The sequence below is a fragment of the Petaurus breviceps genome, unplaced genomic scaffold (assembly GCF_028583685.1).
Source record: "Petaurus breviceps papuanus isolate PSGF00001 unplaced genomic scaffold, PetGlider_PUasm1.0 84, whole genome shotgun sequence".
NCBI classification, from domain to species: domain Eukaryota; kingdom Metazoa; phylum Chordata; class Mammalia; order Diprotodontia; family Petauridae; genus Petaurus; species Petaurus breviceps.
The window spans coordinates 2,037,436-2,054,790 of NW_027186645.1; the positions used below are offsets into that span (position 1 = coordinate 2,037,436).

Below are 17,355 nucleotides of genomic sequence, written 5' to 3' on the forward strand. Positions count from 1 at the left end.
AATATGGCTACTGACTACTTAGTCACCTTAAAAGAAACAAAGAAGCCCACTTAAAACATGGAATTAACCTGTGAGTATAGATCAAAAGAAGCAATCAGTTAAACTTAACTTGCTTCCCAATAAAAGGAAGAGTCAGACCTAAAGAAAGACCAGAGGGGCAAAGGAAAGTCCTCAATCTGATTTTATCCTGTATCAGCAAGCACCCCAGCATCCCCAGGGTGGCTGCCAACACAGGTTCTTAGATCTGCTTTGATAAAGGAAAGCAACTCAAAATGGGTTAACAAGCTTACTTTAATCAGTCAAACATATATCGTTTACCTAGTTCAGGGGAAAAAAGTTCAGCACCCCAAACTTCAGAGTATACAGACAGAATTATCAAGACAGAGAAATAGATCAAGTAGATAGGTTTCCAAAGTGTCCAACCATTACATCCATACCAAATCAACATCTGGGTTTTTCAAAGCCGGGGGGCCCTCAACAACGGCTTCCCCAGAGTCTCATCTGATCAAATCATAGAACACTTCTCAAAGTGAGCCCCAAAACAAAGCCTCACATCAGGGATTATATAGCCTGCTCCTGGATCAGAGAATGTAACCACCCTCTTGACCCACTGCCCAATCACACAGCATCAAGGTGTGGGCCTTCCTGAAAACCAAGCCTATTAGGAGGCAGAGTATATTTTCAAATCAAGGAAGGTTCTCAGAGTCTCTTAAGCCTATCAAAGGGCCTAAGGGCAGGGAAGATCTTTAAATTTGTATTTCCATTACATTCGGTCCCAAGATCTTTCATGCCCATGGCATAGTCAATTTACTTTTGAATTAGCACTAGACATCTCTTAGGTCACATTTTCAAGATACAGAACTAAAGTTACCAAAGTGGCCACTGGACCTTAAACAAACACAAAGTACATTTCATTATCACCTCAATTCAAAACAAGAGTCCAAATAAAGTTCTCTTGGGTGGAGGGGGGTGTCCTTCCACTCACACAGCTCCAGCCCCTGCTTCCAAGTACAGAGAGGGGGCTGGGCAACAAAACCAACAAGGTGGGGTCCTTGGGGGTCCACAGCACTTCATCCCACCCACCATAGTCACAAGTCCATCCTCCCCCTGGGTCCCAAACTGTGGGATGCAGCAAGGAAACACATTCAGTGCCCCTGCTTTGCTGCTCAGTTCTTATCTTTTCCATTCCAAACTCCTGGGTTCCTTCTCCTTCCGCAGGTGGCAGCCACTCCTGGCTTCTGCCCAGGTCCTGATGCAGGCAGCTCACCATTCCTGCTCTCAGCTCAGTGAAGTCCACATGCAGGCCATTCTTCTCTCCTGGTCCATGGCTCCACAGAGTCACAGCTACCACAACTGGGAAACAAACAAAGCCTCAAATCAGGGTTTATATAGCCTTCTCCTGGCTCAGAGAATGTAACAACCTTCTGGATCCACTCCCCAATCAAAAAGTATCTACTGAAAAACAAGCCCACCCCAGTGCACTTTAGCTGGGGGCAGGGAAGGTCTTTAAATTTGCATTTCCATTACATATCCTCAAAGCAGGTGAGACCTAGAACTCATCTTCTTGAGACCTCAGGGGGAAAATGAGTTAACAAGCAAACAAACAAACCAAAAAGAAAGGACTTTTATGATGCCATGAAAGGGATGACCAAGACACACATCCTGAAGAGAAAAACTCAAAAATACCTGCAACCAAAATATGAAAGAACAAAAACAAGTAGGTCTACAAAAATAATAATGATTACTTGAGAAACTTGTATGAGGATCTTTAAAAGATATTATTAAAGAAATGAGAGCTATGAAGGAAAGACTTGGGAAAAAAACAGTTTAACAGAAGAGGTACAAAGTTTAACAAGAAGAGGTACAAAACTTGCTTTAATAACAAGATCCCTTAAAAAAGAGACAAGAATTGTCAAAAACAAAGCTACAAGAGTGAGAAAACAGAAGAAAATGTAAGTTGTCTCATATGAAAAATAACTGATCAAGAAAATAGATGAAAGATACCTTAAGAATCACTGGATTATCTGGACTCCATGACCAAAAAAACAAAACAGACAAACAAACAAAAAACCCTGGATATCATATTTCAAGAAATCATTAAAGAATATTACTTAGACATATTAGTACAAGAAGAGAAGGAGAAATAGATCTACAGATCACCAAAGAACCACCAAAATAAATTTTTTAACAATATCATTGCCCAATTCCAGAACTTTAAAGGAAAAAATACTGCAAGCATCCAGAAAGAAAGAAGTAAAACTCTGGGGTGGCTAGGTGGTGCAGTGAACAGAGCCCCAGCCCTGGAGTCAGGAGGACCTGAGTTCAAATCCAGTCTCAGACACTTAACACTTACTAGCCATGTGACCTTGGGCAAATCATTTATCCCCAACTGCCTTGCCTTCCACCCTGCAAAAAGGAAAAAAAAAGAAAAATTTGAAGCACCATTAGCAGAATCATCCAAGATTTAGCAGCTATCAGTATACAAAACACAAAGAACATGCCAAAAGGCAAAAGCAAAAGTCAACAAACAAGAATAGCTTATCCAGAAAAATTGAGTATGATTACACACACTTGAAGAGTTTTGTGAAGGAACACACACATTCAACTAAACATGGATATAGACAGGATTAGGAAAAGGGTAAATGAATTGAAATAGAAAGGAATGTGTATATTTTCAGCTGAGCATGGAACCTTTACAAAATTGTTATGCCTTAGAACATAAAACCTTCACAAAATGTAGAAGAGCAAACATGCTATACATAACCTCCACTGACTACAATGCAACAAAAATCATATTAAATAATGGGTCATTAAAAAATCATTAAAAAGCACTTGGAGACTAAATAACTTAACCTCAAAATAATTTAAAATTGGTAGGTTAAAGAATAAATCATAGAAAGGATAGATAATTTCATTATAAGTAATTGCAACAAGGATACAACATTCCACTTGGGAGATGAAGCCAAAGCAGTCCTTAGGGTAAATTATACATGTATAAACACTTTCATTAACGAAAAAAGAAATAAGCAAACAAAAAAACATCAAAATTTAGTCGACATAAACTGACTAAAATATTTTTAAAGCAGTATTTTTTTTTAAAATCAACCGCTAAAAAGAGGAATCCTCAAAATATTAAAAAGGAGATTAACAAAACTGAAAACAACAGAAACCTACCAACCCACTGAATGAATAAATAAAACTTGGAGCTGTGTTTTTAAAAATTAAACAGATCAACCATTAAGTGATCAAATTTAAAAGAAGAGGAAAACCAAATTATCATCAATAAAAAAAGGAAAATTCCTAACAAATGAAGAAAAAATAAAAGATATCTCTAACAATATTCTCTCTGTCAATAAAAGTAGCAATAAATAAAATAAATGCATATTTATAAAAATTGTAAACTACCCAAATTAGCAGAACAAGAAATAGAGAACTAAACCCATTTTCAAAGTAAGAAACTGAAGAAACCATAAATAAACTTTCAAAGGAGAAAAACCAGGAACAGATGAATTCACAAGTGAATTCTGTCAAAAATTCAGAAAATAATTAATTCAATAAAATATTTGAAATTATATCTGAAGAAGGTATCCTATAACATTATTTATTCCTATGATATACATATAGTCTTGATATGTAAACCAAGGAGAGTCAAAACAGAGAAAGATTATACACTAACACCAGGTTGGATTTACTAGAAATACAGGGTTGGTTTAATTTTTGGAAAACTAAAACATAACCATATTAATAATTAAATAAACCAAAAATCATATTATTATGTGACCAGATGCAGAAAACTATTATATAAGATTTCTTAAAAAGAAACCAAAAACTCTCTGGAAATCATAAGAATACATTGACTTTTCCTTAAAGTTATAAATAGTATACTTCTAAAAGCAATAACTACCATTATAGATATCAGAAATTGAGTAGAATAGTTTATTTTAAATTTTTATTTAAAGTTTTGAGTTCCACATTCTATCTCTCTCTCTCTACCTCTCCTCCCCCCTCCCTGAGATGTTAAGCAATCAGATACAGTAATACATGTGCAGTTCTGTAAAACATTTCCATATTTGTCATTTTGTACAAGAGGACTTGCATAAAAGAAAAAAAGTGAAAATAGCATGCTTCTGTCTGTAGTCAATCAATATCAATTCTTTCAGAGCGGCCAGGTGGCATAGTAAGTAAGAGCGCCAACCCCGACATCAGCAGACCCGGGATCGGTTCCGGCCTCAGATACTTGGCACCCACACAAAAAAATAACTGGCCCTGTAACCTTGAGCAAGTTACTTAACCCAATTACTTTAAATATATATATATCAGTTCTTTCTCTGGAGGTGGGTAGTATGCTTCATCATTAGTCCTTTGGGATTGTCTTATATCATTGAATTGCTAAGAATAGCTAAGTCATTCACAATTCTTCATCAAACAGTATTGCTGTTACTGTGTACAGTGTTCTGGTTCTATTCACTTCATGATACATCAGTTCATAGAAGTCTTTCCAGGTTTTCCTGAAATCATCCTGCTTATCAATTTTTTGAGGGGGAAGGCAAGGCAATTGGGGTCAAGTGACTTGCCTAAGGTCACACAGCTAATAAGTGTGTCAAGTGTCTGAGGCTGGATTTGAACTCAAGTCCTCCTAACTCCAGGGCTAGTGCTCTATCCATTGTTCCACCTAGCTGCTCCCATTTCTTACAGTACAATATTTCATTATAATCATATACCACAAGCCTTATAATTTTGTTTGCATTGGTTTTGTTTGTGCAAAATCTTTTACATTTTTATTAATTTATTTTTAGTTTTCAACATTCACTTCCATAAGATTTTGAGTTCTAACTTTTCTCCCCCCCACCCCAAGATGGCATGCAATCTGATATAGGCTCTACATATACATTCATATTAAAAATATTAGTCATGTAGTAAAGAAGAATTAGAACAAATGGGAGAAACCATGAGAAAGAAGAAGCATAAAAAAGAGAGAGAGCAGATAATGTGCTTTGATCTGCATTTCATAGTTCTTTTTTTGGATATAGATAACATTTCCATCATGGGTATTGCCTTAGATCCTTGCAATTCTAAGAAGAAGTAAGGCTATCAAAGTTAGTCATCACACAATGTTGCTGTTACTCTGTACAATGTTCTCCTGGTTTTGCTAACTTCACATCAGTTCATGTAAGTCTTTCCAGGTTTTTCTGAAGTCCACCTGCTCATCATTTCTTATAGAACAACAGCATTCCATTATACTCTTATACCAACAGCTTGTTCAGTCATTCCCCAATCAATGGGCATCCCCTCAATCTCCAATTCTTGGCCACCATAAAAATATTTTTGTACATGTGGGTGGGTCCTTTTCCCATTTTAAAGATCTCTTTGGGATACAGAACTAGAAGACATATTGCTGGGTCAAAGGGTATGCACAGTTTTATAGTCCTTTGGACATAGAAAGTTTTTAATTGTGTATAAATCAAAATTATCCATTTTACATTTTGTAATGCTCTCTATATCTTCTTTGGTCCTAAATTATTCCCTTATCCATAAATATGACAGATAAACTATTACATGCTCTCTTAATTTGCTTATGGCATCACCTTTTATGTGTAAATCATGTACCCATTTTGACCTTATCTTGGTATACAATGTGAGATGTTGGTCTATACCTGGTTTCTACCATACTGTTTTCCAGTCTTCCCCAGCAGTTTTTGTCAAATAATGAGTTCTTGTTCCAAAAACTTGGATCTTTGGTTTTGTCATATACTCGATTTCTAAAACCATTTACTATAATGTAATTTGTACCTAATTTATTCCACTGATCCACCACTCAAACTAAAATAATTTTAAATAAAATCAGAAGTGAAACAAGGATGCCCTTTATCACTTCTATTTGACATAATATTAGAAATTTTGCTATTGGAACAAAACAAGAAAAAGGAAGCAAAGCAATAAGCATAGGTAAAAAAGAAACAAAATTATCACTTTGTTCATATGATAGTCCATTTAAAGATGATACGTAGTATACTTGAAGAAGCCTAAAAAGTCAGCTTAAAAATAGTTGAAATAGTTAATAATTTTAGCAAACTTGTTTGCTAAAAAAATCTACTCAACATATTAGTAGTTTTACATAACACCAGTAAAGCTGCAGGGATTAGAGTTGCCAGGCATGGAGTCAGGAAGACTCATCTTCCTAAATTCAAAGCTAAACTCAGACACTTACTAGCTGTGTGATCCTGGGCAAGTCAGTTAATCATGTTTGCCTCAGTTTCATCATCTGCAAAATGAGCTGAGGAAGAAAATGGAAAACGATTCCAGTATTCTTGCCAAGATAATCCTAAGTGGGGTCACAGAGAGTGGACATGACTGAAAAATGACTGAACAACATAACCCCAATAAAATCCAGCAAAAAGAGATAGAAAGAGAAATTCCTTTTGAAATAACTACAGAATGTACAAAATACTCAAGTCTACCTTCCAAGATTCACACCATAGAAATACGACTACAAACCACTGAGAGTGACTAAGGTATGGGAGCTAAGTTGATGACTTGGGAGACTAGGTATGTCTGAGGGAACATCACACCAAATTATGTAATGACATCTCCAAGTATGAGGGCAGAGGCTGAGGTGAAGAAAAAGACTGTGAGCCACATATTGAATTCCTTTGCAATTCAACAAATTGGAGAATGACCCACCCGGCAAATAACCAATAAATTACAGTAACTAAGATCCAAGCTTAGTGTCATAGACAGATGGGATGAATCTCAAAGGAGGAGATAATGTAGAGTACTGGCTATAGGTGGAAGGTCTGGAAGTGGCACTTCCAGGATCAAATATAAACCCCCCTGGGGTGGCTAGGTGGCACAGTGAATAGAGCACTAGCCCTGGAGTCAGGAGGACCTGAGTTCAAATCCGGCCTCAGACACTTAACACTTGCTAGCCGTGTGACCTTGGGCAAGTCACTTAACCCCAAATGCTCCTCCAAAAAGAAAAAACATATATATATATATACAAAAACCTCTCTGTCTTTTAATATTCTTCACAATCTGTTCCCTCTTTGCCTTTCTTGCCTTTTTAACACTGTACTCTCCTCTATGCACTAGATTGATAGCTACGATGATTTGCTAGCCGTTCCTTGAGCATGACACTCACTCTTGTGACACCAGGCCTGTCCACAGGTGGTCTCCCATGCCTGGAATGCTCTGCCCCCTAACCTTCACCTCTTTGTTTCTTTGACTCCCTTCAAGACTCAGCTTGAATCACATCTTCTGGAGGAATCCTTCCTGGGTCCATGCAGCTGCCAGTGCCTTCTCTGAGAACACCTTCCATGGGGGCAGCTAGCTGGTGCACCAGATAGAGTGCAGGGAGACTTAATGAAATACAACCTCCAACAATCGACTAACTGTCTGACTCTGGGCAAGTCACAACTGTTTGCCTCCGTTTCCTCATCTGTAAAATGGGGGTAATAATAGCACCTACTTCTCAGGGTTGTGGTGAGGACAAAATGAGCTAATATCTGTAAAGGGCTTAGAACAGCATCTGGCACTATTTAAATGTTGGCTATTGTTATTTTCTGCTCTGTGTGTATCATGTATGTACCTAGTTATTTACATGCAGTCTAGCAGGCTAGAAATATTCAACCACAGGGCATCAAAAATGTTCTATATCACTAATAATTAGAGAAATGCAGATTAAAGTCATTCTGAGATTCTATCTCACACCTACCAGATTGGTAAAGATGAGAAAAATGACACTCCTAGACAACAGGCACACTGATGTGCTATTTGTGAGAGGCTGAGCGGACGTAGCCGTGCTGTAAAATGACTTGGGACAAGGACCAAAAGTTTACAAAACTTGGCAAACCTCTTGATGCGCTGATACCACTATTAGACCTGCATGCCAAAGAGAGAGGAGAAAGACCCGTAGGTGGAAAAATGTGCAAAGCATTTTTTTTTCCATAGTAGCCCGAAACTGGAAAATAAAGCAGCACCCACCTATTGAGGAATGGATAAACAGATTGTTGTGTATGAATGTGATGGAATGTAATTGTGCCATAAGAAGTTGTGAAATGGACAGTCTCAGAGGAAACAGGGGAAGACATCATCAGTGTACTGATGCAAGGTAAAGAGCTAGGTAAACAATTTCTGCAATGATAACAACATTATTTTTTTTTGGAGGGGGGAAGGCAAGGCAATTGGGGTAAGTGACTTACCCAAGGTCACACAGCTAGTTAAGTGTCAAGTCTGAGGCCAGATTTGAACTCAGGTCCTCCTGACTTTAGGGCAGTGCTCCATTCACTGTGCCACCTAGCTGTGCCAATAACATTGTTTTTAAAAAAAAAACTTTGAAAGATTTCAGAACTCTGATCAATTATTTGCTAAACCATAGCTATAGAGGACTGAAGATGAAGCATGTGACCCAACTCCTACCAAAGACATGATGAACTAAAAATGAGACAGATTTTTGGATATGACTGTTACAGTAATTCATTTTACTTGATTATACCTATTTGCTATATGGATTTTCTTTGTCTTTTAGTTGGGGTGGGGATATAGTTAGAAGGGCAGGGACATTGAGAGGAAGAGATAATAAATGCTTGTAAAAATAAGAAAGTTTCTGAAAAAAGGAAAAAATTTATTTCTATACTACTTTATCAACGTGTTAAGTTCAGAATCAGGTATTATATTAGCAATGCCTGAAATGTGGACTCTCAGATAAATAGAATTTGATGGATAAAAGAAAATAATTAGATAATAGAATGGATGATCTGCATTTTAATATATTTTAAGCATCCCTTTTTGTATATAACCCTAGCTAGGAAGCAAATACATATATATATATATATATATCTTTTTAATAAAACAAAACAAAAATGGAACCTTTGAGGATTCATGAATAAAACATTTGGAGCACTTCAGATGAAAAGTGCTTTCAAAGGGCCGAGTCTTTCTCATCACAACTGTTCCCCTGTTCTGGGTCCCACCAGAAGCAAAGGCTTATACGATTATGCAATTAAGTCAGCTGGGGAAAGTCAGACTGTCAGGCCTTGCAAGCTGTGATGGGATGCGCATTGTCTTTTAGGGAAGGCAGCCCTATGGGAAAAGGCTATGTCGTCACCAACTGCTGCCTCTCAGGCTTTGGCACAGAGCCAGCAATCTGCCGCATGGAAGCATCTGCTCTGACAACAGCACTCGGCTGTAAATGGGCCTTTTCAGTACCAGGACATCATTAAGTAGGAAAAGATGGCAGGGCTATGAGGGCAGCAGAGAAGGTGGTATTTCCTCTAAGTGAGCCATGTATGTGAGACTCTCACAGGTAAGACTTCCTGTCTTTTTAGTTCTGGGAATTCACTATATTTGGATCTCTCATTATTTCTTTCTGTGACCTTTTGTTTTTTGACATGAACATATTTGATTCAGGGACTGACCCATAGGTATATGCTCCAAAACTATGAAATCTAGTTTAAATGCATAAATTTCCACTGAGACAAATCCTCTAGTCATATGATTATTTTTGGCTATAATAAACTCAGCTTCTATCATCCTAATAATTCCTTGCCTCTCTCAATTATTTCATATCCCAAACAGCATACTTGACAAAGCACTTAGGTTCTTAAGTGCAAGAAACTATTTAAATACATAGGTCGTATCAGGTTGTACTGCTAATACATGTGAGTTACTGTTAATAATATTGCTACTTTTCGTGCTTAGATTATTTGAAAATTGGAAAGTGATGGGTTGTCATGAGTCCTCCAAATAGAAAATGCTACTGATGCCTGCCCCTCATCCAATTTTCCTGCATATGCTCCCTTCTTTCTCATTAATTCCACCATATTTCCTCATTCACCAAAGGGATGGAGGAATCCCAGTAAAAGAGGCAATGTCACCAGCATCTTGTTCTTTGTGGGTGACTATGGATGGCAGATGTGAGACATATCCCATTACCCTACTCTTCCCATATCTGACTAGAGACTGAGCAAAACTTGCTGGGACTTAAACCCAAATGCTGTAATTCCAGATTTAGTGTTTTTCTTTTCTTTCTTTTCTTTTTTTTTTTTTGCTTTTTGGAGGGGCAGTTGGGGTAAAGTGACTTGCCCAAGGTCACATGGCTAGTTTTTGTGTTAAGTGTCTGAGGCCGGATTTGAACTTAGGTCCTCCTGACTCCAGGGCCGGTGCTCTATTCACTGTGTCACTTAGCCGCCCCCAGATCTAGTATTTTTCTTACCACAACATATTTGATGGAGGACTTCAATCAGCCCCATGGACCCTGCTCAGCTTCAGTCCATCCATGATTTTGCTATTTATCTATGTACATGTTATTTTATCTCCAGTATAAAGTAAGCTTCTTGGGGGAGGAACCATTTCATTTTTGTCTTTGCATCCCCAGCACAATGTCTTGCAAACAATAGGGCTTCGATATGCTCCTGTTGAATGGAATGGAATAGAATAAAATGATGGGTCCCCATCTTGGTCACAGTTCAGGACAGAGCTGGGAAAATGTCAATGACACCTCGCCAAGCTTATGTGATCCATAATGTATCTCTAGTAGCGTTCTCAAGTATTATTTCAGTTAGATCAAACTGCATTTATGATATCATTCCTGTGAAAAAAATAAATTCCAAGTTGCAATTGAGAATGCCAAATTCCCCTAACAATGGTATTAATGTTTTCTTCATTGTGATCAGGAATGCTATAAAGGACTGTATAAGATACTCTTAGGTACTGGTGACTTGCATTTAAATCTACATAAGGGAATCAAAATACCAATGATGCCAAGTGATTTAATGCTTTATTTGTATTTTCTATTTTATTTGACCTTCACAATAATTGTGAAGTGGGTAGAAAAGGTATTATTATTCCCATATTATGTAAATATATCGCCTTCCCAAGAGAATTATCTATGACTTGGAAGGTAAATTATACAGAGTTCCCTGAGGCACACAGAGGCTAAGTGACTTGCCCAGAGACACACAGCTAATAAATGTCTGCAAGAGGAATTTGAACTCGGGCTTCCTGTCCCAAAGTCCAATGCTTTATCAACTAGTTTAGGGGTCCTTAACTACATATACAGATAACCCCAAAAGTCTATGGGTAGATTTCAGGGAGCCTATGAATGTGGATGGGGGAAAAAGGTGACATCTTGATTTTCACTAAGCTCTAACTGAAACTTAGCATTTCCTTCAATCCTATACATTTCATTCTATGCTTTTAAAAACATTATTCTGAGAACAGATCCATAAGCTTCACAAGACTGCTAAAGGGGTTCATGAACCAGAAAGGTCAGAACCTCTGCACTAAACCATGCTGCCTTGAATCCCCCCCAAGAATACAGAAGCATAGTATAGAGGAAATAATTCTGGAGAGCCAGGGTTCAATTTAGAATTCTGTGTGACCTTGGGCAAGTCATTTTGATATCTCTTGACCTCAGTTTCCTCATCTCTGAAGTGAAATGAATTTGAATAAGTTGAGTTTGAAGTGGTGATGGGAGGTCCATGTGGAAATGTTCCAATGAAAAAAAATAATGCTTATTTTTTTAGTTAGCTTTTTGGAGGGCAATTGGGGTTAAGTGACTTGCCCAAAGTCACATGGCTAGTTTTTGTGTTGTGTCTGAGGCCAGATTTGAACTCAGGTCCTCCTGACTCCAGGGCTGGTTCTCTATTCACTGCACCACCTAGCCACCCCTGCTTATTTATTTTTAACACTCATTTTTTTGGGTTTCAAATTTTCCTCTTCCTTCCATCCCCTCCTTCACCCAATGTGAAGACAAGAAATATGATACCCATTTTACATGCGAAGTTATGCAAAACATATTTCCTTATTAGTCATACTGTAAAAAAAAGCAAGAAAAATAAGGGAAATGAAAAAATATGCTTCAATCTATACTCAGAGTTCCTCAGTTTTCTCTCTGGAGGTGGATAGCATCTTTCATCGTGAGTCCTTTGGAATTATCATGGATCATTGTATTGAGTTGATCATCATTACAATATTGCTGTTTCTGTGTACAATGCTCCTGGTCTTACTTCACCTTTTATTAGTTAATATAAGTCTTCCCAGGTTTTTCTGAAATGATTCCCTTCATCATTTCTTATAACATAACAGTATTCCATCACAATCATATAACACAACTCATTCAGCCATCCCCCAATTGATGGATATTCCCTCAATTGCTAATTCTTTCCCACCACAAAAGAGCTGCTATGCCTATTTTTGTACCTACAGGTCATTTCCCTTTTTATTTTACATCTTTGGGATACAGACCTAGTAGTGGTATTGCAGGGTCAAAGGGTGTACACTTTCTAGCCCTTTGGGTATAGTTCCAAACTGTTCTCCAATATGTTTGGACCAGCTCACAACTCTACCAACAGTACATACGTGTCCCAATTTTTGCAATTCCCTCCAGCATGTGGCATTTTCCTTTTCTGTTATATTAACCAGTCTTATGGGTGTGAGGTGGCTTGGAGATGTCCTAGAAGCAATTAGAGATATGGATGTGGAGCTTAGAGGAGAGGTTGGGACTAAATCTGAGAACTGTGTGTAGAAGAATTAATTAAAGCCACAAGAGTGAGCTTGGTAAGGCAGAGCATGTAGATAGCTTGATTTCTGAGGTCTTTTCTAAATCTATGATGCTATGATACTACTTTTTTTTCAAGAGGAGACACCAGAATTAATTCTGGCTCCCATTTTACATATGAGGAAACAGTCTCAGAGAAGTTAAATGATTGGCCTAGCATCATCTAGCCAGTAAGTGATAGAACAAGGACTTGAATACAAGTCTTCCATCTCGTGATATTTTCACTACCCTGTACTGTCTTTCAGAGGTCACGTGTCTATAAATGTAGAATATTACTTTACATCATTTACTCTGTAGTCACTAGAGAGCAGAAAGCTATTATCTGCATAAGGGTTTTCTGGTGATTTTCCTCTTATGTGTGGTACTAAACAAACAACAAAGCTCCTGTTCTTTGGGAGTTTATGTTCTAAAACTATTTTCTCTTAAACATGGCTTGGGGGCCATTAGTATCCCAGCAATTTCTTAAAAGTCTTATAGTTTCTTCACCCCCTTCTTTTGCCTTTGTGTGACTTTTCCCCTTGATGTTACATCCTTGATATAGAAAACCTGCTGAATCTTAGTAGGTAGGTAATATGGAATAGAAAAAAAATAAAAAAATAGTAAATATTTGAAATAATAAAAATAATAGTAGTAATAAATTAAGTTAACCAGTTACCTAGACACACATAAGTGATAAATGTTTGTAGCCATCCTAACTCAAACACTATGTGCACTTGTAGATTTTTCTGGGACTAAAAGGAACTGATGATTGCTTACATTTTATAGAGTATAACCAATATTTTAAAAGCAGAAGCTCTATTTGGTTAGAATTCACGATAAATAATCCATTCCTTGAGTAATTTCAACCTTTCGTGGAACTAAACTCTTCCCGGAAGAAATTATTTACAAAGTTATAACTATCCATACTCTGGCAGTTGCTATCATTTATTTTATCCCTAACCTAGCCTTTTCCAATAGCAATATGAAAGCTTTTACCTCATCCAGGCATACTATGCTATTGATCAGATTAACTTACTTACTCTTTTAGTTTCTATTGTTTTTGTATGTATTTTTCCTTACTTGTGTCTTGGTCTTGTGTTAAAGCCACAAAGTCAGAATCAGGACATCTGGGTTCTAGTCCTAGATCTATAACTAATTAACTATGAAATTTTGGGTAAATTATTTAAAGTATGATAGAACCTTAGAATTTAAAGGAATATGAGAGGTTACTTCCACCTCTTGATCCCACACCTATCCTTGTAATATCAAACCCAAATGATTTTTCTTCTATAAAGCCTTCCACAATCTCCCCAACACTTTAATTTTTCACATACACTTATATTATAATTTACATGTTTGTAAATTATGTGCACAATATCTCTATACATTGGGCCATAATAAGGAACTTAAGAGGCATCATGTTAAACCACTTCATTTTACAGATGTGGAAACTGAGGCCCATAAGTACCTCTCCTGAAGTAGCAAAGACAAAATTTAAACATCTGCCTCTAAATTCAGTGTTATGGGAATTGTGGGGAGATGGAAGAATAAAGCAGAAAAACTTGTCTGGCTCTCCCAAATTCCACCACAAATAACTTGAAATAATGCCCCAAAGTTAATTTTAGAGAGACAAAAACAACTAAAAGTTGGTAAAACAGTCATCCAGCCAGACAACTTGGGGGGACAGTAGGAAAAATCTAACCCTTGGTTTGACCTAATTGAAGTACAGAGGAGTCAACAAACAGCAAAATGGGGGCAGCTTTGTAGGCATTAACCTTAGCTTCAGAAACTTTCGCCCCACACACAGTAGGTCCTGCAGCTGGTCAAGAGAAGTTTGAAGAGGGAAGGTGGGGTGCCTCTGTTGGTGCTGTTCACAGAGTCCAGCCTGATGGAGTCCCAGGTTGTAACTACAGGCAAGGAGGCTTAAGCACACATGCTGAGGAATGTAGTCATAGATACGCAGTTCTTCTGGCTGTGAGCACTAGCAAGCAGTGGTGTCCCTGGTTTTGGTTCCAGGGCAGAGGGGTGAGATGAAGATTGAAGCTGCCTGAAGGACCACAAGGAGTAAAAGTGTTTGTGGTGGCAACAGTGGTAGGGGGTCCTAGTAAAGCTCAGGGGTGGAGAAGAGTATCTCAGGTCACTTATAGACCAAGGTGTGAGCCAGAAGATCAGTGATCACACTTGGCCTTAGACTGTAGAACACTGGAAGAACCGAGAGGTCAAAGGCCCCCAGATAGAGTTCCAAAAAAAATAGCACAAAAAACTGAAGCCTGAGAATTATCTCCCAGTCCCAGAGCTGTTAACAGTCAAGAAGTAGGGTGTTTACAGTGTATAAAAAATAAAGAATCTAACCATGGATAGTTCCTTTGGGGATAGAGAAGATCAGTGTTCAAACTCAGAAAAAAGACAGAACGCCTTCCTATAAAACTTAAAAGAAAAATGTAAAATGGTTGCAAGCCCAAAAAGAATTCTTGGAAGAGCTTAAAAAGGACTTTAAAAATCAAATAAGAGAGGTTGAAGGAAAATTGGAAAAAGAAATAAAAGTAATACAAGAAAAGCAGGAAAATTATGAAAAGGAAGTCAACCAATTAGAAAAAGAGATCCAAAAACTTATAGAAGAAAGTAACTCCTTAAAATTAGAATTAGGCTAGGGGAACCTAATGACTCAATAAGACATCAACAAAACAGAATCAAAATAATGAAAAAGTATAAGAGAATATGAAACATCTCATTAGAAGAACAATGGATTGGGGCAGCTAGGTGGTACAGTGATTAGAGCACCAGTCCTAGAGTCAGGAGGAATTGGGTTCAAATTTGGCCTCAGACACTTGACACACTAGCTGTGTGACCTTGGACAAGTCACTTGACCCCAATTGCCCTGCATTCCCCCCTCAAAAAAAAAACAGACCTGGAAAACCATTAGAGGAGAGGTAATATAAGAAACATTGGACTATATGAAAATTATGATTTACATATATGCATGTATACTGCAAAAAATTATTATGGATCATTGCTCTGAAGTTCTAGAACTAATAAATAAAACAGAAATGGAAAACAATCTACCAATCACTATCTGAAAGAAGTCCCAAATTAAAACTTACAGGAATATTATAACTAAGTTTCAAAGCTTCCAGGTCAAGAAGAAAATATTACAATCAACTAGGAAAAAATATTTTAAATATTGTGGAGCTATAGTTAGGATAACACAAGATTTAGCATCTTCTGCATTAAAAAAACCAAAAGGAATGGAATATATTATTCCAGAGAGCAAAAGAACTGGATCTGCAACCAAGAATAACATACCCAGCAAAGCTGAATGTAATCTGCAAGGGGATATATATATATATATGAAAATATACATACACACATATATGTATATGTACATATATACACATATACATATATACATACATAAAATAAACTAAAAGATTTTCAGGTATTCTTGAGGAAAAGGCAAAGATTGAACAGAAAATTTGACTTCTAAGGTTTAGGAGAAACATAAGAAGGTAACATGACTAACTATAAGAGATTTAATAAGATTAAACTGTTTACTTCTTATGTGGGAAAATTATATTTGTAAATTTTAAGAATGTTAGTATTATTAAGGTAAACTGAAAGATGGGGGGTATATGGCATATGGCTTGGGGTTGAGTTTATTATGATGAGATTATCCTAAAAAAGAAAACTGGGTAGGAAAAGGTAAATGGAACAAATATCTTATACAAAAGGGGTGAATATAAGAACTATTACAGGGGAGAGGAGGATAAGATGGAGGGTGGGTATTGTGGGAACCTTATTCTCATCAGAACTGGGTTAAAGAAGGAGTAACACATTTAGTATAGTATAAAAGTTATCTTAATTTGCAGAGAAATAGGAGGGCAAAGGGAAAGGATAAGGGAGGGACTTTTAGGAGGGTGTGAAGATTAGGGAGGCAGTGCAAATAAAATTACATAAAAATAAAATAAATAAAATTTGTAAAATCCAGTGTTATTCCCACCACAGCATAGCATTCATCAAGCCATTCAAGCTACACACATTTATAGGCTGAGTATTAGGTGCAAAGACCCTGAGGCATTCACTAACAGTGTGATGGTATTGCAAAATTTAGAGAAATTATGATGCCTTCCTTCTAGGATCATGCAGATATTTTATAACACAGAATTCTACATGGTATTTAGCAAGAGTATCCTAAGGTCCCCCTGTGAATACTGGTCCTGGAGTACAATTTTCCCAGGTTTAGGGTAGGGTTGTTTCAGGCAGTTATGCAAATCACAGTTCAAACTCCAACCAGTACAACATTCTCTATTCTCAGACTTTGGAAGAGCAACCAATTAAATAGCAAACTATTTAATTAAGACTTGCAAAAAAAAAAAAAGTAAGTAGCAAGAGAGAAGTAATTATATAATAGTTGTTACATAAATGGTTATAATCTCCTGTGCTTCCTAATGTAGTTGTTAGGGGGGAAATCTCCCTGGGGAAAACCTGAGGGTGTGAAAACTATCCAGTCTTAGAATGGTTGGAGGAAGTGAGGAAATTCAGTCATTCCCCTACCTCCTTTCAGTGTGCTCTATGTGGTTAGCATGCTTCCTCCTCTGACTCAGGGGTCAGTCTCCTGATCCTGCCTATTATAGTGTACAGAACTGTAATGTAATGATTGTGAGCTGCAGTCCTGACATCTCCTGATCAGTGAGTGGACTGCATCTCACAGTAGACTGGTCAAGTTCAGCACTCTACCCACAGCAGCTCAAGGAAACCAACAGATTTCCCTTTGCATGCAGCTTCCTATTTGATTCTATCTTTCTATGCCTCCTAATGCAATC

The 17,355-nt window shown here is 37.3% G+C and overlaps 1 long non-coding RNA gene across 1 annotated transcript in view; it reads right to left on the reverse strand.

Moving 5' to 3' along the window:
- Positions 1 to 273: 273 nt before the first annotated feature.
- LOC138176244 (uncharacterized) overlaps positions 274 to 17,355 on the reverse strand; it is a 38,369-nt gene continuing 21,287 nt past the window's right edge. The window contains exon 2 of the long non-coding RNA XR_011172196.1: positions 274 to 1,353. This is a non-coding gene — a long non-coding RNA (uncharacterized lncRNA). The remainder of the gene's footprint in view (positions 1,354 to 17,355) is intronic.